This window comes from Dendropsophus ebraccatus, chromosome 1, assembly GCF_027789765.1.
Source record: "Dendropsophus ebraccatus isolate aDenEbr1 chromosome 1, aDenEbr1.pat, whole genome shotgun sequence".
Lineage (NCBI taxonomy): Eukaryota > Metazoa > Chordata > Amphibia > Anura > Hylidae > Dendropsophus > Dendropsophus ebraccatus.
This window is the reverse complement of record NC_091454.1, coordinates 164,578,418-164,599,307: the sequence shown is the minus strand read 5'-3', so window position 1 is coordinate 164,599,307 and position 20,890 is coordinate 164,578,418. Positions and strand designations below refer to the sequence as shown.

The 20,890-nt window shown below is 45.8% G+C and overlaps 1 protein-coding gene across 1 annotated transcript in view; it reads right to left on the bottom strand.

Annotated features, from left to right (window-relative positions):
- The window catches only part of TM6SF1 (transmembrane 6 superfamily member 1), a 42,709-nt gene extending 40,426 nt beyond the window's left edge, over nucleotides 1-2,283 (bottom strand). The window contains exon 1 of the mRNA XM_069956614.1: nucleotides 2,251-2,283. The gene's annotated coding sequence lies outside the window, so the exon portion shown is untranslated. The remainder of the gene's footprint in view (nucleotides 1-2,250) is intronic.
- Nucleotides 2,284-20,890: the final 18,607 nt, after the last annotated feature.

Sequence of the window (20,890 nt, the reverse complement as noted above, 5' to 3'; positions counted from 1 at the left end):
GAGAGAAGATTGCAGCGTGTTGTGCTTTGCAGAAATCCTCCGTGCTCAGTCACTCCTAACAGCCCCTTCCCTCTCCATAGCCACATAATGGAGACAGAAATCCTGCTTCATTTGATGTGAGGGGGGAGGCTGGGAGATTGCTTTTTCACTACAGAAGGAAACTCTTTTAGTACATAAAACCTATTACAGAGTTTCTTAAAATCGCTTGTACTATTGATATTTAATGTTTTTAAAAAAATGGCTGCGGCTGGGCAACGCACTAATTGGTTGGGCGGGAGAGAGTGCAGCAAGGATTGAAGACAGTAATGTATACAGCACCAGTCGATTAAGGGGTTAAGGCGGCAGGTGATTTACATACTTGCAGCGGTCTGAAAGATCCGCTGCGAGTATGTATTCACAGGGAACTGCCAGGACCTTAGATCGTAGCGGATCTTTCTGCAAAACTTGCAGCGACATTTCCGCTGCGATACATCTTTTGTGAAGGCACCCTTAAGTTAAGTGGCGCTATTTTAAACTGTGTGAAGCTTTTAATGTACCTACAATAAAGTATACAACTTTTTATGGAGCTGTGGATTTCCAAGTTTTGATTGCACCCTTAAGGTTACAAACACACTTGGCGGGTCTGCAGCGAGTCTCCATGCTGCGTTTTTGCAGCGAGACTCGCTGCAGATCCCGGCCCTATACTTTTAATGGCAGACAAACACGCAGCAGGGATGTACATCCCTGCTGCGAGTTTGTCTGCAGCCCACCCCATTAACCCCCCGGCCGCCGGAGCTGATACTTCACCTGATCCCGGCTCCAGCGGTTCCCGATGTCTTCAGCAAGCCGGAGCGGGGACCAGGTGAAGTATATGCTCCAGCCAGCCGCCCGCAGCCCCGGCCACCCGATCGCCCCCCTGCAGCCCCGGCCGCCCGATCGCCCCCCCCGCAGCACCGATCGCACGCCCCCCCCCCCGCAGCACCGATCGCACGCCCCCCCGATCGAGCGGCCGGGGCTGCAGGGTGGCGTGTAAGCGATCGGTGCTGCGGGGGGGCATGCGATCGTTGCTGCGGTGGGGCGTGCAATCGGTGCTGCGGGGGGGCGATCGGGCGGCCGGGGCTGCGGGCGGCTGGCTGGAGCATATACTTCACCTGGTCTCTGCTCCGGCTTGCTGAAGACATCGGGAACCGCCGGAGCCGGGATCAGGTGAAGTACCAGCTCCCGCGGCCGGGGGGTTAATGGGGTGGGCTGCAAACAAACTCGCAGCAGGGATGTACATCCCTGCTGCGTGTTTGTCTGCCATTAAAAGTATAGGGCCGGGATCTGCAGCGAGTCTCGCTGCAAAAACGCAGCATGGAGACTCACTGCAGACCCGCCAAGTGTGTTTGTAACCTTAGTGTGCCTGTCATTATAAAAAAAAATTGACATGTCACAGAGACATGTCCAAAGGTTTGATCGGTCCGGGTCTGAGTGTTCTGACCTGTACTGATCCGGAGATAGAGCGGAGAGTAGACGCGCTGCAGTGCATCCAGTCTCTGCTCTGAATTTGAAAAAGAAGTCTGACTTATTATGGGCTCCTATGGAGCCTGACTATTTTTTTTAAACTCAGAGCTGGCTGCAGCTATGGTCCTCTCCCTGCTCTATCTCAGATTGGTATGGGTCTGAGCACTCAGACTTGGACCGATCAAAACTTTTGACATGTCTCTGTGACATGTCAAAAGTTTTTTATAACGACAGGTACACTTAACGGTGCCTTCACAAAGGACATATCGCAGTGGAAATCTCGCTGCAAGTTTTGTAGAGAGATCCGCTACGATCTAAGGTCCTGGCAGTTCCCTGTGAATACATACTCGCAACAGATCTTTCAGACCGTCGGATCTTTCTGTGACATGTCAAACGGTTTTTATAACAACAGGTACACTTTAAAGTGCTGCAGAATCAGTTGGCACTATACAAATAAAAGCATTCTTCTAATAATAATAATAATTATTATTATTATTATTATTACTATTACACAGATCTACCAATACACGTATGAAGCGTTGCTCCTAATTTTGTTCTCCAATTTTACAAAACAATATATGAATAGTCAAAGTTGTAAAGAGATCATCTCCCAGTTGTGCTCACAATGTAACCCAATCTATTCCAAACACACAAATATATACTAGGGGCGTAATAGACTGGCTTGTGGCACTCATCAAGTCAGTGACATTACTTGCTCGAGAGTAAATTGACAGTTTTGCATACCTACAGTACATAGAAGTGACTTACTTATGTGAAATAATGCTTCACTTAGCAATCCCTGTTGACACATGATAGAGACCGATGTGTTAAAAATACACAGAGAAGACAAGTCTGGCATGATGCTTGTTGTACGCCCGCACTGCTGACACAAAATAAAGCATGATGAAGCAGCTGTCTTTGGAAAAGTATTGTGGTTGGCATCTCTCCTGGCTTTGTATTCTGTGCCATTTTAACTTTGGAAAGCCATGCTCTGTGAAGGAATTGTGATGATATGAAGCATCATATAGCAGCGGGGAACCAGCAAGTATCTCCCTGGGCAATTGTCTGTGTTAGCAGAGGTGAGGCCATTCACAAAGTGAAGTGACAGACAGCACAGGACAGCTGTTGCATTAAGCTGCGGGCTAATGTTAGAAACAAAATGTCTCCCAAGGTGAATATTGTCAGCCACAGTGTTCTAAATCCGATTCATCTCTGGATAAGCAGCATACTTCTTAGCACATGTCACAACTGTTGTGCATTGCTATATGTTTTGCTTTATGGTGCTGTATTAATATCAAGAGAACACCTACCACCGAGGCGACCCGGGCAGCTGCCATAGGGCCCATGACACATGAGATCAATCTCTGAACAGGTAAAGTTGAGTTGCAGAGGGTACTCCCTCCGCTGCAGTATTGGCAAACAAGAAAAGAAATCTGATTACTTCTTACCTGATACAGTACTTTGGAGGGTACACAAACCTCTGGCCTTTGTGACCCAAACCGACAAATGGTGGCATGAGCAGTCACATGGAGGATACGTTCATACTTACATAATCTTCTGCCTATTTTATCCTGTGGATTTTAGACTTCAGCTCTATTGCTATATTATTAATCAGCTGTAAGTCTACCATAAAATTACCAGGAATAGGAGTTTTGACCCTTTAACATACATGAACACCTAAACTCATATGAATACAACTGAATGATTCCCATCTATGGTAAGAAGCTCATGTGCGCTGCATGCCCTGTCACTGGATGGATGAAATACACATACTGTATAATCTATTGAGTCCTAATAATAATACCTTTTGTATAGGACCAACTTGAACAAGAAGAGGGAATTACCCCCAAGTTTGGGAGAGCAGGTATAAGCTGTGTAAAATATAGTGGTGCAATCTTCATTACTGTCCTGTGTGAACCTGCCTAACAGCTCATGTGTTCCCTGTGACAGTCATTCCAACATGGTCATCATTGCACTAAAGACAAAACAGAGCATGCGATAATAATCATAAGCCAGGTGATTCTGAAATTCATCTACTCCGGACAAGGCATTAAAGGCCCTTCAAGCAAACCAAGAACAGTAGTGGGATCAGCTTACTCTCTAACACCACACAAGTGCTGATTGGGTTACTCCAGCTCTCAGAGGAGACACTGCGGCCACTTCACAGGTAGAAACCCTATTTATGGGTTTAACATGTTAGTAGGGTTTAGCAAGCTATGTGTCAGAACAGGAGAGGTAGGGACAAGACACGACAGTGAGCCCTGATGCGTAGCCCACCCACTGTCCCTACCTACTTGCCTCAAACAGCCCTAGATAGCCAGGGACAACTACAAAGGCAGTCCCTGCACTAGTGTAGGTGTTACACAAAACAAGACAGACGAAGAAACACAAAGGGAGAGTCAAACAAGCAAAAGTCCAAACCAAACGGGCAACGCAGTACAAAATCAGTAAACAGTCGGATAGTCAAAGGTCAAATAGGAGGTCAGATAACAGGTAAATCGAGCAGAGGGATTAGCTATGGGGATCGCAGGAGTAGACAGGGGGAGCTGGGATCAGGGTATGAGGGGCTGAGACTGGCTCAGCTTTTTTTTATGAGGATCAAGAGCCCGGTCCAGATCCCCATTGGACCAACGCTCTCTGATCCTCTAGGTTGCATACAGGAAGAGAAACACATCAATCAAACAGACTTGCTCAAGTGCGGCAATCAAGGCCAGCAGAGTTCAGTGTAACTTCTACATTGCCGGAGGCCAAAAAGCAATCGGGTGTGTCACACTAAAGCAAAAAACCAGGCCCAATTTACACCTCAGGACCCTTATTGAACGGACCCGGCTTAGACGGATTGCGTGCGTGATATTGTCAAACCAGACGTGGACATGCATATCCTTACCAGAAACTCACGTACTTTCCTCTGGTCCGAAACCTTTCCAGTGGACCAGGCACTGTGTGGAACCCTGTACCCAACGAGAATTAAGTATATTTTCCACCTCATATTCCAACACACCCGGGATGAACAGTGGAGCAGGAGGAGTTGATGGAGATACCGGAGGAATGTAATTTTTCAGGAGTGCTTTGTGGAATACATTATGGATACGGAATGAAACAGGCAATTTCAATCTAACAGTAACTCAACAGTATCTCAAAAATAGCATATGGACCAATATACTTGGGTGCCAGTTTGCCAGACTGTACCCTTAACCTCAGGTTCTTTGTAGAGAGCCAAACCTTTTCACCTAACAAGTACTGATGGCCAGGTATGCGTCTTTTATTAGCATGCTTTTGGAATAGTTCTTGGGCTTTGACCAAGCTCTGATGAGCTTGGGCCCAAACTGTGCACACTTTCGAGAATATGGCTTTGGCTGAGCGGTTAACTGATTCGGCGGTGTGAGTAGAGAAATACCTAGGGTTAAAACCATAATTACAGAAGAACAGTGACATCTTAAGTGAGCACTGATCATGATTGTTCAATGCGAACTCAGCTAGAGATACAAATTGTTCTAGAGACTGGTTGATCCTCTCCGTCTGCCCATTCGTCTGCGGGTGGAAGGCAGACGAGAAGGACAAGGAGATACCCAACCACCCACAGAACTCTCTCCAAAACTTCGCCACAAACTGAACACCCCGGTCGGACACAATATTTTCAGGAATACTGTGCAAGCGCAAAATGTGATTAATAAAGAACCGTGAATATCCTCCAAGACTCAGAGAACAAAGGTTAGACGGCACAAACAGTAGTCTGGAGTGTTCTGGGGTGCCAGGGACTGTGACTCAGTGATTTGAGTCACCAGATCCGGCTGCAGAATAGCCACTACCACACCAGGGGACAAGATGGTATCAGGTTGGATCCTAATGTCTTAATGTCAAAGCTGCGGGACAGAGTGTCAGCCTTGACATTCTTGGAACCAGGACGGTAGGTTATCTCAAAATCAAACCTAGTAAAGAACAAGGCCCATCTGGCCTGGCGTAGTGTGAGACATTTGGCTTGGTCCAAATACATGAGATTTTTGTGATCAGTGAGAACTACTACCTTATGTTTTGCTCCCTCGAGGAAGTGTCTCCATTCGTCAAAGGCCATTTTTAAAGCCAATAACTCTTTATTACCTATGTCATAGTTGCGCTCTGCCTTGGAGAACTTCCTCGAGAAGAATGCAATGGGTTGGAGGTTGGTAAGAGATGCGGACCCCTGAGATAGCACAGCTCCTACCCCCACCTCGGATGCATCCACTTCCACTATATGAGGACGCTCAAAGTCTGGCTGAATCAGCACCGGAGCCTCTGAAAAACACTGCTTAAGCAAGTCAAATGCCAAGTTAGCGTCATGGGAACAATTAACCAGATCTGCCCCCCTAGTTAAATTGGTAAAGGGTTTAGCTATGAGCGAGAGGCCCTTAATAAATTTCCGATAGTAATTGGCAAATCCCAATAACCTCTGCAGAGCCTTAAGGTTATTGGGTCGCTCCCAACTCTATATGGCTTGAACCTTAAAAGGATCCATACTAATCGAGTTTAATGTTATTTTACTGATTAGCTCTTAGAAGTTCTATGACATTGCGGACATGCAAAATGTGAGACGACCAGACGGGGAAAAAAATTAAGATGTCATCAAGGTACACAACCAAGAAACGACCAAGGTACTCACGGAACACATCATTCACAAAGTGTCAATAGTCAATACAAGGCCGAAGCCCAACATATTTTTTTCCCCACAAAAAAGAATCCCGCCCTCAAAGGAGAGGTGGAGGGGCAAATGTGACCTTTACGTAGACTCTCCTTTATGTACTCCCATGACCTCCCTTTCTGGGCAGGATAAGTTAAATATGCGTCCCTTAGGGTATTTGGCACCAGGTAAGAGATCAGTGGATCAATCATAGGGTCGATGGGGAGGTAACCCCTCTACTGAACTCTCATCAAATACATCAGCATAATTACTAAAAAATTCTGGAACCTCCCCCTTCCCAGGGGAACATTCCGCAAGTGACACAGCAATACAATGAGGACCACACTTAGGCCCCCACCGAACCAGTTCCCTGCTGGGCCAATCAAACACAGGGTTATGTGCTTCCAGCCAGGGCATCCCCAGAATCACATCAGAAGACAAATTATGCAGAAGAAGAAAATCAAGGGTCTCAACATGAAAAGACCCCACCTTTACTTCAAGGCGGGGGGTGATATATCGTACCTTCCCTTGGGCAAAAGGAGCAGAGTCCGCTCCAGTGACGTTTACCGGAGACCTGACCATCAGGGGACATGCCTCTAAACCAGACCAAAACACGGGGTTAATGAAATTTGCAGAAGATCCAGAATCGACCTGGGCATACCCAGAAATGCATCTGTGGTGTCCACTTGCATTGGTTCTTCCCGAGGGGGTGAGATGAAGGGGAAGGTTTAGGGAAGTAGGTCGGAGACAAAAAGGGTCTAGTCAGGTCTGGGGAACTTCTTTCCCTCTGTCAGTCTCTCAACCATCGATGCACCCTAATGGCCAAGGTCATACTCTCCTCAAGGGTATCAGGAGTCGGGTAGGCCACTAACATGTTCTTTAGTTGGTCGCTCAGTCCGGCCCGGAATTGGAACCGGAGAGTGGAGTTGTTCCAAGTGGAGCAACGGAACAATATTCCTCTACAGGGCGTTTACCTTGCCACAATCTGGTTAGTTGTCGCTCCGCATTGGCTGCACTATCTGGGTCATCATACAGCAGGTTCAATGCAGAGAAAAATCAGTGAACTGTTTGCAGGTCGGGGAAGTCAGGTGACAGGGAGAATGCCCGTTTCTGCGGTGGCCCTTGGAGGAGGGACAAAACTATACCCACCCTCTGAGCCTTGTCTCCGTAGGAATGAGGACGCAGTTGGAAAAACAGCTTACAAGCCTCCCGGAAAGTGCTGAAGCTTCTCCTGTTCCCCATTGAATTTCTCGGGAAGCTGGACGGGAGACTCAGGAGGTGTCGGGGAGGTCATAGTGAGCTGACGGGGGGCCGTCTCCTGCTCCTGGACCCTCTCAGCCAGCTCCTGCACCATGGTGTTAAGCCGCTGCATTTGGTCCACTATGTTGGTCATAGCATGCATGGTGACCATGAGGCAAAACCAGCTGGCTGGCTATTCTGTCAGGACAGAGGAGGTAGGGACAAGACACAACAGGTAGGGACAACCACGAAAGCGGTCCCTGCACTAGTATAGGTGTTACACGAAACAATACAGACAAACACAAAGGGAGAGTAAAACAAGCAAAAGTCTAAACCAAAAGGGCAATGCAGTACAAAATCAGTAAACAGTCAGATAGTCAAAGGTCAGGCGGGCGGTCAGATAACAGGTAAATTGAGCAGAGGGATTAGGTATGGGGATCGCAGGAATAGACAGGGGGAGCTGGGATCAGGGTATGAACGTTAATAGCCAGCGCTGTGAGACTGGCTCAGCTTTCTTTCATAAGGATAAAGGGCCCGGTCCGGATCCCCATTGGACCGGCGCTCTAATTCTCCAGGTTGCAGACAGGCAGAGAAACACGTTGGTCAAACAGACTTGCTCAGGTGCGGCAATCAAGGCTGGGAGAGTTCAGTGTAACTGTTAGAAATGTGACTTTGCGCTCCTCAGTCCGTGCCGGGCGGCCGAGGAAGCGCTGAATTTCTGTCTGTGTTTGCACTGAATGAACTGTGTTTTACTTTCCAGCCACACCTACCTTGCCTGTCAGACTTCTGGCTGTGCAGGGGTTACTGCACTGCTAGATCTGTTCAGCTGAGCTTGGTGCTGGGATCAGGGCTGGTCCAATCAGCTGCTGGACCTAGTCTCTGATCCAGGATAAAAAGCAGTCAGATCCCCCAGTTCCCTGCTGGCTATTAGTTGTTACTAGTCCCAGCTCCCCTGCTCCTTTCCCAGCGTTCCCTGTCCTATCCCCTTGCTATTGCTCTACCCGTGTTCTGACCTCTTGCCTGACATTTGACTATCCGCTCTCCTTCTGATTTTGTACTGCGTTGTCTGTTTGGTTTTGACCCTGCTAGTTGACTATCCTCTATTGTGTTTTGTTTGTCTGTCTACGTTTTGTGTATTCACCTACGCAGTGTAGGGACCGACTCCGTGGTTGTCCACGACCGTTTAGGGTCGACTGAGGCAAGTAGGCAGGTGACAGTGGGTGGGTTCAGATCTAGGGCCCACTGTCTTTTGTCTTGTCTACGCCTGCCTGTCATGACAGAATAGCCAGCCCCTAAAAAAAAAAAAAAAAAAAATTTTTTTTTTCTTTTGCGGATCATCATGGATCCTGTGAAAGCTCTGGTTGAACAAATGCAAGATCTGAACAGGCTAGTTCAGAATCTTGCAGAACAGGTGCAGGAGCAGGAGTCCACACCACGGCAAGTGACCATGACCGCGGCAATGCCTCTGGAACCTCCGATTCTGCTCCCCGAAAAATTTAAAGGGGACAGGAAGGCCTTCAGGATCTTCAAGGAAGGTTGCAAATTATTTTTTCGTTTACGTCCCCGCTCCTCAGGAGATGAAACCCAAAGAGTCGGCATTGTCATGTCTCTCTTGCAGGGTCCTCCTCAGGAGTGGGCTTTTTCGTTACCCCCTGATTCTATGGAATTATTTTCAGTGGACCAATTTTTTGATGCCCTGGGGTTACTATATGATGACCCAGACAGAACCGCTGTGGCAGAGCGACAGCTGACTTCTCTGCGACAGGGTAAGAGACCTGTAGAGGAGTACTGTGCAGAATTCCGTCAGTGGTGTGTTCCTTCAGGGTGGAACGATCCAGCATTGAGGTGTCAATTTAGGATGGGGTTGTCTGACCAACTTAAGGACCTATTAGTGGTGTACCCTACCCCTGACACGTTAGAAGGGACTATGACATTGGCAATAAGGGTTGACAGGAGACTCAGAGACAGACGTGGGGAAAAGAGCGTCTCTGATGCTTTTAAATCTCTTTCTTTCCCTAACTCTACTCCTAAGTCTAATCCTTCTGTTCCTCTGTTGTCACAAGAAGACCCCATGCAACTAGGTGCTGCTGACACCCAGACCCGACGAGCTCTTCGGCTACAGCACAATCTCTGCCTGTACTGTGGCAAGTCTGGTCACTGGGTGAAAGAATGTCCATCCAAGCCTGGTCAACCGGCGAAAAGACTCCAGCGTCTGAGTGACTGCCGAGAGAGTCACTCAGGCGCACAGGTACCTCTAGAAAATAAGAACAAATTGATGTTGCCCATCTCGTTGTTTTTAGGTAATAAGTGTATTTCTGGGTATGCTCATGTGGATTCTGGAGCTTCTGCCAATTTTATTAGTTCTGCATTTTGGTCATGCTTGGGAATTTTCCCTCTTCTGCTTAAATGTCCATTAACTATTACTGGTGCTGATTTTACCCCTTTGGCCCGGGGTAAAATCCAGTACATCACTCCGCATCTTGAGGTGCAAATTGGATCAGTTCACAAAGAAAATCTTGATTTTCTGGTTATGGATAACTTATCCTCTGACATTATTTTGGGTTTGCCCTGGTTGGACCAGCATAATCCTGTGTTTGACTGGTCTAACAGGGAATTGATTAAATGGGGGCCAAATTGTGCTTCTCATTGTATTGCGCTGAATGTCACAGATTGTTCTCCTGTGGAGGGAGCAATTCCTGAGTTTTTATCTGACTTTTCTGATGTCTTTGATGAGAAGGCTGTGGAGGTGCTACCGCCACACCGACCTTATGATTGTGCGATTGACTTGATGCCAGGGTCCAAGTATCCTAAGGGAAGAATCTTCAATCTGTCTAGACCTGAGAGGGAGGCCATGCGAGAATATATCCAGGACAGCCTTCGCAAAGGTCACATTCGTCCCTCTTGCTCTCCCTTAGGGGCTGGGTTCTATTTTGTGGGGAAAAAAGATGGTGGTCTTAGACCGTGCATTGATTATCGTGAACTAAACAAGATTACCATTAAGAACCAACATCCCCTTCCCCTAATTCCGGATCTATTCAATCAGATTGTGGGCGCCCAGTGGTTCTCAAAGATTGACCTACGTGGGGCCTACAATCTGATAAGAATAAGGGAGGGGGACGAGTGGAAAACTGCCTTTAATACGCCTGAAGGGCATTTTGAATATCTGGTTATGCCATTTGGGTTAAGCAACGCGCCGGCAGTTTTTCAACATTTTGTTAATGATGTTTTCCGTAAATATCTTGGGCAATTTTTAGTAGTTTATCTGGATGACATTTTAATCTTCTCTCCTGATTGGGCCTCACACATAGGTCATGTTCGTAAGATTATGGAATTGCTCAGATTGAACCATCTGTACGCTAAACTGTTCAAATGCCAGTTCGGGATCCAAAAGGTCTCTTTTCTGGGTTACATTATCACCCCTAACTCCTTCTGTATGGACCCACTGAAGGTGGCTGCTATTGAGAAATGGGAACGACCTACTAGTCTAAAGGCCCTGCAACGATTTTTAGGATTTGCCAATTATTATAGAAAATTTATTAAAGACTTCTCAGTCATTGCCAAACCACTGACTGACTTAACCAGAAAAGGAGCTGATCTTGTGAACTGGAGTCCCGAAGCTGTACAGGCATTTGGACAGTTGAAAAAATGTTTTTCTGAGGCCCCAGTGCTTATTCAGCCGGATTTAGATCAGCCATTCATCGAGGTAGATGCTTCAGAAGTGGGGGTTGGAGCGGTCCTCTCACAAGGTTCCGAGACCCTCACTAATCTTAGACCTGTAGCCTATTTTTCAAGGAAGTTCTCTAAAACTGAGTGTAATTATGACATTGGTAACAGGGAGTTGTTGGCCATTAAATGGGCCTTTGATGAGTGGAGACACTTCCTTGAAGGGGCTAAACATAAGATCAGGGTTTTAACTGATCATAAAAATCTCTTATACCTTGATAAAGCTAAGCGCCTTACTCCTCGACAGGCAAGGTGGGCGTTATTTTTCACCAGGTTCCATTTTGAAATTACCTTCCGTCCGGGTTCTAAGAATGTCCGAGCGGATGCTCTGTTTCGCAGCTTTGAGACCAGCAATGCCCCCAGGAAAGAACCTGAGACTATTTTAGCACCAGGTGTGGTCGTTGCCACCCTCCAACCTGACCTTGCCGCCCAGGTGGTAGATTCACAATCCCTAGCCCCTAGGAACATCCCGGAGGGAAAACTCTTTGTACCCCCCAACCTTCGACTCTTGAAGAATCAAGAGAGTTCTTGAAGAGACCCACTGTTCAGTTTTAGCAGGTCACCCGGGCATTGCTGGCACAAAGTATCTGCTCTCACGGTATTATTGGTGGCCGTCTTGGGCCAGAGATACTAAACTGTTTGTTGAGGCCTGTGAGGTCTGTGCCAGGTCCAAGGTTCCTCGTAGATTACCTGAAGGTCTTCTACATCCTCTCCCTTTGCCTGAGAGACCCTGGACCCACATTTCAATGGATTTTATCACTGACTTGCCATCTTCAAAAGGGAAGACTGTTATCTGGGTCGTAACTGATAGATTTTCTAAAATGTGCCATCTGATTCCCCTTAAGAAACTCCCTAATGCACGTACGTTAGCATCTCTGTTCATCAATCACATTTTACGACTTCATGGGGTTCCAGAGAACATTGTGTCTGATAGAGGGGTGCAGTTTGTCTCTAAGTTCTGGAGGGAGTTCTGTGGTCGATTGGGGACTTCATTGGCATTTTCATCTGCCTTCCATCCTCAGACTAATGGGCAGACTGAAAGAGTCAACCAATCATTAGAACAATTTCTAAGATGCTTTGTTTCTAGTGCCCAGGACAAATGGAAGGAGTATTTGTCCTTGGCAGAATTCGCCCTCAATAATAGAGAAAATCATTCTACCAAAATGTCGCAGTTTTTCTGCAATTATGGTTTTAATCCGAGGTTTTCATCTGCGCATGCTGCTGAATCTGTTAACCCGTCAGCTGAAAAAACCTATAGAAGACTGTGCACAGTCTGGGCCCAAGCTCTTGAGAACTTGGTTAAAGCCCAGGAATTATCGAAAAAACAAGCTAACAAAAGACGCATATCTGGCCCAGAATACCTAGTGGGTGACAAGGTGTGGCTTTCCACCAAAAACTTGAAACTTAGGGTTCCGTCTGGAAAACTGGCACCCAAATACATTGGGCCATATGTCATCACTGAGATAATTAACCCTGTTTCTTTCAGGTTGCAATTGCCAAGAGTCATGAAAATTCATAATGTGTTCCATAAGGCTCTATTGAAAAGGTATATCACTCCTGTGTTGCCGTCTATTCCTCCAGATCCCCTGGTCATTCAAGGGGAGCTTGAGTTTGAAATTGAGAAAATTCTGGACTCTCGCCGGGTGCAGAACTCCGTTCAATACCTCATTCATTGGAAGGGGTTCGGCCCAAAAGAACGGACTTGGGTGGCAAGCCGAGATGTCCACGCTCCCCGTCTCATTAGACAATTTCATAATTGTAACCCCTCTAAGCCTCGTCCTTTGAGTGAGGGTCCTGAGGCCCCTCATAAGAGGGGGGGTACTGTTAGAAATGTGACTTTGCGCTCCTCAGTCCGTGCCGGGCGGCCGAGGAAGCGCTGAATTTCTGTCTGTGTTTGCACTGAATGAACTGTGTTTTACTTTCCAGCCACACCTACCTTGCCTGTCAGACTTCTGGCTGTGCAGGGGTTACTGCACTGCTAGATCTGTTCAGCTGAGCTTGGTGCTGGGATCAGGGCTGGTCCAATCAGCTGCTGGACCTAGTCTCTGATCCAGGATAAAAAGCAGTCAGATCCCTCAGTTCCCTGCTGGCTATTAGTTGTTACTAGTCCCAGCTCCCCTGCTCCTTTCCCACGTTCCCTGTCCTAATCCCCTTGCTATTGCTCTACCCGTGTTCTGACCTCTTGCCTGACATTTGACTATCCGCTCTCCTTCTGATTTTGTACTGCGTTGTCTGTTTGGTTTTGACCCTGCTAGTTGACTATCCTCTATTGTGTTTTGTTTGTCTGTCTACGTTTTGTGTATTCACCTACGCAGTGTAGGGACCGACTCCGTGGTTGTCCACGACCGTTTAGGGTCGACTGAGGCAAGTAGGCAGGTGACAGTGGGTGGGTTCAGATCTAGGGCCCACTGTCTTTTGTCTTGTCTACGCCTGCCTGTCATGACAGTAACTCTTGCATTGCCGGAAGCCAAAAAGTAATCGGGTATGTCACACAAAAGCAAAAAAACAGGCCCAGTTCACACCAGGCTACTGCACATTCCTGACACTATGATTAACAACAGGGGATGGGTTGAAATGTGTTAATATTGCTGCAACAGTTTTATGTATTTCCATTATTTAAATGGAATATTAATTAAAAAAAAAAGATTTGTATTGCATTTTTACATTTCCTGGATGCTGGACATTTTATGTGGAACTTTTTACAACTGATTTATGGTTCTTAAATCTGAGTCAGTCAACAAATCCTAGGTCTTACTGTAGCTTACAATTCCAATTATGTTATATATGCTGGAACTGAGACTTCTCAGACATTATGTGTCATGCATTGCTAGGTAATGGTGCTAATCCATGGATCTTCATGGTATGGCAGTGGCATCTGAATCTTGCTTCGGATGCCTTGGTCCACATGGGTTTTTATACTGTATTTTCAGCTATCACAGTGGATGTGTTAAGGTCACGTCTGTTTGCAGACCTATACTTGTGCTTGCTTCCTTCAGCACCTATGTTAATAGCTGCAAATGTGAAGGACTCCAAAGATGCTACAAGAATCTCACTGGTCTATCCAGTAATAAGCAGGCACAGAAAGTATGCCTATCACCAGACTGGGACTGAAATTCAGCCCTGGCATTGGAGGGCAGAGAGGCTGTTTGCTGTCAGCACCTAAAAACTATTGATATATTGCTGTCCTTATGTAACACATAATAAACATCTTAAACATCTCTCCATACTCCTCCAGAGTCCTCCTGCCTTGTCTCCAGTTACCCCACTGACAGCAGCCACCCCCAATTCCAAGCTCATCTTAGCAGTGACAGCTGGCTCAGACATAGGACAGCAGTGTGACCAGTAATTGGCTGAGCTGGCTGTTACTGCTGAAACAAGTTTGTCTTGGAAGTGGAGGAGGTAATGTTCAGAGGGGGTTCCCGAGACCCCGCAGGAGGAAGACACGAGAGGAACATGGTGAGGAAGCACAAAATCAAAAGTTTTTAAGTGCCGGAGTACCTATTTTGTGTCTCCTTTATTGAGTATCTTTTTTAAGTTAATTTTTTTTGGAAATATATTATAGCCCACAAGGTGGTAAGGAAGCCAAAAATTGCCAAGTCAATTGTTTTAAGTAATTTTGTACCTCCTATTAGGAGAATTGCGACCAAAACACATATTTAAGTATGTTATTGCCCAACAAAAATGATACAAATTCTCAATTTACACAAATTATGGGAAATGCACATATTGTGCTTTATTCTTTCATTTACTACAGCTTGAAGTGATCTATTCCTAGCAAAAATGGTAACGTCATGACCCACTGTCTAACATACAAAGGTGCGGGCTGGGCTGTGCGGCAGTGGAGATGGGAGCGTGAAGCAGGGCAAAAATTTGGTAACAGCTCCGATGCAAGATGGAAGAGAGACCACCTGGATGATGTGACGTGAATTCGCATCATCCCAGTGGTCTCTCTTCCTGCACTGGAGCTGTATTATGTGGGCCGCCAGTAGACCTGGATAGATGACTGCTGGGGGAGCTGCTCTCACCAGCTCTCCTCTCCTCCATCAGACCTGACAGCCCGTGTAACCGACCCGCCGTCCAGATCTTCCATGTCGCTCTGTGCTTGGAGAGAGCAGGCTGTGCCCAGGGAGGAAGGGAGAAGTAAAGGAAGGTCCGGACGGCGGGTTGGCTACACTGGTAGCAGGGACAGAGCACAGGCTGACAGGTCTGACGGAGGAGAGGAGAGCTGGAGAGAGCAGCTCCCCCAGCAGTCGTCTATCCAGATCTACTGGCCGCCCACACAATACAGATAATGACAGCTGGGATGATGATAATTCACATATCACATTATCCCGGTGGTCTCTCTTCCATCCCACACCGAATCTTTTACCGGGGTTTAACCTGCTTCACGCTCCCATCCCCACACAGCCCAGCCTGCCCCTCTGTATGTTAGACAGTGGGTCGTGATGTTGTAATTTTTGCAAGAAATAGAAGAATTCAAGCTGGAGTAAATGAAAAAATAAACCCCTATTTGTGCATTTCCCATAATTATATTGTATATTGAGAATTTGTATAATTTTTGTTGGCCAATAAAATACTTAAATATATGCTTTGGCCGCAATTCTCCTTTAATGTTAACAGGAATTCCACAAGTAGCATTGCACTGTGAGCTATGCCGTTTCCATAACTCCCCAGTTACAAAACAGTGTAGTTAGACACGTGAAATGTATAAAACAGCTGGTTTAACTGTTTTTGACTTTCCAATCACCTCCATCAGCTACAAGAAGGAAGAGGGGAGGGGGTCTCAATCTTAAACAGGTGGACCCTTATTCTACCAGACATACCACCCATACACATTGGTTTATTCTAAACACTTTGCTTCACTGCTTTGTACTAATGTGTGAAGGAGAGTACTCTCATATACTATATTATCAGTAAAGGTGCCAGCAGGTGTTCAGACTATAGCACTTAAACCTCATTTTTTATTGCTGTCCATCTTCCACGTCTTGCTGTTTTTACATGCTGTACAAGATTTCTCTTACACACGTCCATCACTATTACATACATGGTTGCCACAAGATAATTGCCATTGTAATTGAAGGCATGTGGTCAGCATGTGACAAAATGGCTGCAAAGCTGGGAGGAGAAATGCGCTGGTTTATTTGTGGACATGTTTGGTAATAGTTTTTATTCCCGTCTGTTGCCGTGAGGTATGTGAACTGGCTGTCTGCTTACTGGGCTATAAATAAGCTTTAAGCCACATGTTCTCTTGTCATACACATACCAGGCCTCATATATAAAAAAAGTGATGGAGTTGCTCAAAGCAACCAATCAGATTACAGCTTTTATTTTCTTACATGCTCTTGGAAAGGTAAAAGCTTGACTCTGATTGGTTGCCCCGGGTAACTGTTCCCAAATGTATCTTTTCTATTTTGAATATAAGAAAACCACTGTATTTTTTCTGACTTAAAGAGCATATGATAACATTCTGTGACGCTGACTCAGGATGGTGCAAGACAACGTACATTAATCTGTCATACTTTTTTGTCTTTTCTGCTTTTTTTTGTTTTTTTAATACTTATATGTCTGTTTGTGTCCGCAGTTATATCGCACTCTTTTTTAGGCTATTGAATAAATTGTTCCGAAAGCGAAATTCTTGAATCTGGTAACCTACAATATGGTAAAACAGCACTTGATGTATCTTGGAATCCTTCTTGGAGAGATGCCAATTCGTTAAAAATCCAGAATTACACAAATTTCAATATATTGTATAGAAAACAATAAAGAGCCTACACTTACCTGTCTGCGCTCCCCTGCTGCAGTGTCACAAGTGTCCCTTGCTGACTGCAGCACCTCCACTTCTAAGACGAACTTGTCCCAATCAATGATTGGCTGAGCAGGCTGTCACTCCCAAAACAAGTTTGTCTCGGAAGTGAAGGCGCTGCAGTCTGCAAGGGACACCAGCAATACTGCAACAGGACACTGGGGGCGCAAAGAGATAAGTACTTTATAGGCTCTTTATTGTTTATTGATATTTATAAAGACTGGTATACCCATACATCAGTCTAAATCAGCCCCTTTCACTCTGTACGCCTCTTAGTAAATCTGGCAGGACCTGCACCTGCCACACAGCGGGCATATAAATCTACACCTGTTGCTGAGCATGTGTAGACTTAAGTTATAGTTCCTTGCTGCACCCCCTTATAGCCCATCAGGCAAGCAGGGCTTACGCCACAGAAAAGGCACAGATTTTTGCATGACCTGGGTGATTTGCGCAAATATCTGAAGTTTTTCCTTGGCATGCGTCAGGACTCATAATGATAAATGTGCCCCATCATATCCAGTTACACTGGAAACTGTAGCTTCTGCTGTTACCACTCATTCTACTGTTTAATGAATTGATTTGTCAGAAATCGAGTAGCTATGCTTTATGCTTTAGACAACTGAGGAAGGCAGAAGCTGAAACACATCCAGTCTGTGTACACTTCTCTTATGTGATGTGATTTAAAGGCTTTCTACTTTTGCAAGATCGGTGAGTGCCAGGAAATTTTTGCATACATGATAGTAAAGAGATCCTGGAACAGGCATCAAGTGAACTGTTACGGTAGTAGCTTTTATAGCAAGTGCCAATTTGTGTAACAGGAGAGCCCTGGTAGCAAGGGTCAGAGACTGTATGTGTATCGCGGGCCTGTGAAGCAGAGGTCAAGAAGAAAAGATAGAGAGAGAGATTCTTTTTAGTGCAAGCTGCCGCACAACTGTCAGCAGAACATTATGAGAGCCTAAACTTTCCATATACATGCAACCACAAATGATGAGCTCACCCAAACTCCTACAAGATACACTAGCATTTCCGGTCAGGTCCTCTCTTGGTACTGGTTTGACAGCACACAATCTTAAAGGGAATCTGTAAGCTTTGCTAGGGAGATAAAACAAATGATACCTATTAGCTGATGGCTGTTAACTAAGTTATAAAATAGAGTTTTCCTTCCAAGCTGAACTTATTGTCGTCCTCATTGGGAGTTCTGAGATTACGGCCCTGAATGAAGTCCCCATTTGTGGTCATAGAAAACACATCCATGGAAACCAACAGCAGCTGATGCTTTTTTAACCTTGGGTGATCCTCGGGAAATGTGGGTGCTGGGTCTAGACCCAAAAGGTGTGGCCGTTGGTGTTTTGTATTTAGTAACCTGTTCTTATTTGTTTTTGCTTTTGGTTTGATTTAAACAAGTGAAGATATCCAAACCTAATCTTGTTATATATCAGCATTAGAGGTCTACTCCTTGGCTATATGTTTTGTATAATCAACAGTGATACAAATATTAAATTTTTACTAAGTCTACTGCTTCCGTTTTTAAAATGGCAATTTGCATATACTCCAGAATGTTATAAAGAGTGATAAAAAATGAAACTTCTGCAGAAGCATAAAGCATTACTTACCTATCTATTCCATTTTTTTGAAACTACCAAAAATCCATTTGTGCAACACCTGCTTCTGGCTGGTCAGAGATGGGATCCAGCCAAGCCTCGTGTGACATCACGCCCTGCCCCCTGTCTGCATCATCAGCCTGATCTCAGCAAACACACACAATGTGAGACAGAGGCATGGAAGATTTGTCTCATAAGGGGGAGAGCAGAAGGAGCAGGAGACAATGTGGATTTGCACAGGGGCCATTTTTTTCACTTCTATCAGCTACCAGTGTGGCAGAACCGCACAGATACAGTATAAGGCTGGGTTCACACTACGTATATTTCAGTCAGTATTGTGGTCCTCATATTGCAACCAAAACCAGGAGTGGATTAAAAACTCAGAAAGGATCTGTTCACACAATGTTGAAATTGAGTGGATGGCCGCCATTTAATGGCAAATATTTGCTGTTATTTTAAAACAACGGCTGTTATATAGAAATAATGGCCGTTATTTACTGTTATATGGCGGCCATCCACTCAATTTCAACATTGTGTGAACAGAGCCTTTCTGTGTTTTTAATCCACTCCTGGTTTTGGTTGCAATGTAAGGACCACAATACTGACTGAAATATACATAGTGTGAACCCAGCCATACATTGTATAGAAACATACACTCACCGGCCACTTTGTTAGGTACACCTGTCCAACTGCACGTTACCACTTAATTTCTAATCAGCCAATCACATGGCGGCAACTCAGTGCATTTAGGCATGTAGACATGGTCAAGACAATCTCCTGCAGTTCAAACCGAGCATCAGTATGGGGAAGAAAGGTGATTTGAGTGCCTTTGAACGTGGCATGGTTGTTGGTGCCAGAAGGGCTGGTCTGAGTATTTCAGAAACTGCTGATCTACTGGGATTTTCACGCACAACCATCTCTAAGGTTTACAAAGAATGGTCCGAAAAAGAAAAAACATCCAGTGAGCGGCAGTTCTGTGGGCGGAAATGCCTTGTTGATGCCAGAGGTCAGAGGAGAATGGGCAGACTGGTTCGAGCTGATAGAAAGGCAACAGTGACTCAAATAGCCAACCGTTACAACCAAGGTAGGCAGAAGAGCATCTCTGAACGCACAGTACGTCGAACTTTGAGGCAGATGGGCTACAGCAGCAGAAGACCACACCGGGTGCCACTCCTTTCAGCTAAGAACAGGAAACTGAGGCTACAATTTGCACAAAATTTGCATCGAAATTGGACAGTAGAAGATTAGAAAAACGTTGCCTGGTCTGATGAGTCTCGATTTCTGCTGCGACATTCGGACGGTAGGGTCAGAATTTGGCGTCAACAACATGAAAGCATGGATCCATCCTGCCTTGTATCAACGGTTCAGGCTGGTGGTGGTGGTGTCATGGTGTGGGGAATATTTTCTTGGCACTCTTTGGGCCCCTTGGTACCAATTGAGCATCGTTGCAACGCCACAGCCTACCTGAGTATTGTTGCTGACCATGTCCATCCCTTTATGACCACAATGTACCCAACATCTGATGGCTACTTTCAGCAGGATAATGTGCCATGTCATAAAGCTATAATCATCTCAGACTGGTTTCTTGAACATGACAATGAGTTCACTGTACTCAAATGGCCTCCACAGTCACCAGATCTCAATCCAATAGAGCATCTTTGGGATGTGGTGGAACAAGAGATTCGCATCATGGATGTGCAGCCGACAAATCTGCGGCAACTGTGTGATGCCATCATGTCAATATGGACCCAGCACCTTGTTGAATCTATGCCACGAAGAATTGAGGCAGTTCTGAAGGCAAAAGGGGGTCCAATCCGTTACTAGCATGGTGTACCTAATAAAGTGGCCGGTGAGTGTATATTTAACTTTTAATGTACTTTTAATAGAAAATAAGTTTTTTCTTATCCGGAGTTCCCCTTTAACCTCTTAAGGACACATGACGGTTCCGGGTGCCCCTTGTAGCCGGGACCGTGGGTATTAGAAGGCACGGTCCGATCGCCGTGCCCGCTAATACAGTAATCAGATGCAGCCGTCAAACATGACAGCTGCATCCGATTACCGGCTGCAGCACTTCCCTGGTGTCTAGTGGGTGAGATCGCGAGCGATCTCTGTTGCTGAAGCCGGCCGGGGACCGCTCCAAGATGGCGCCATCCCCGGCTCGGCACTCGTTTGTTTGCGGCTGCAGCAGCCGAAAGCAAACGAGTGCCGATCTCATTGATCTTTGCTGTATAACTATACAGCAAAGATCTCAATGACAGATCAAAGTGTATATACTAGAAGTGGGGGGGGCTTCTAGTATATGTGTAAAAAAAAAAAAAAAGTATTGTTATAAGTAAAAAGCCCCCTCCCCTAATAAAAGTTTGAATCACCCCCCTTTACCCAGGTTTT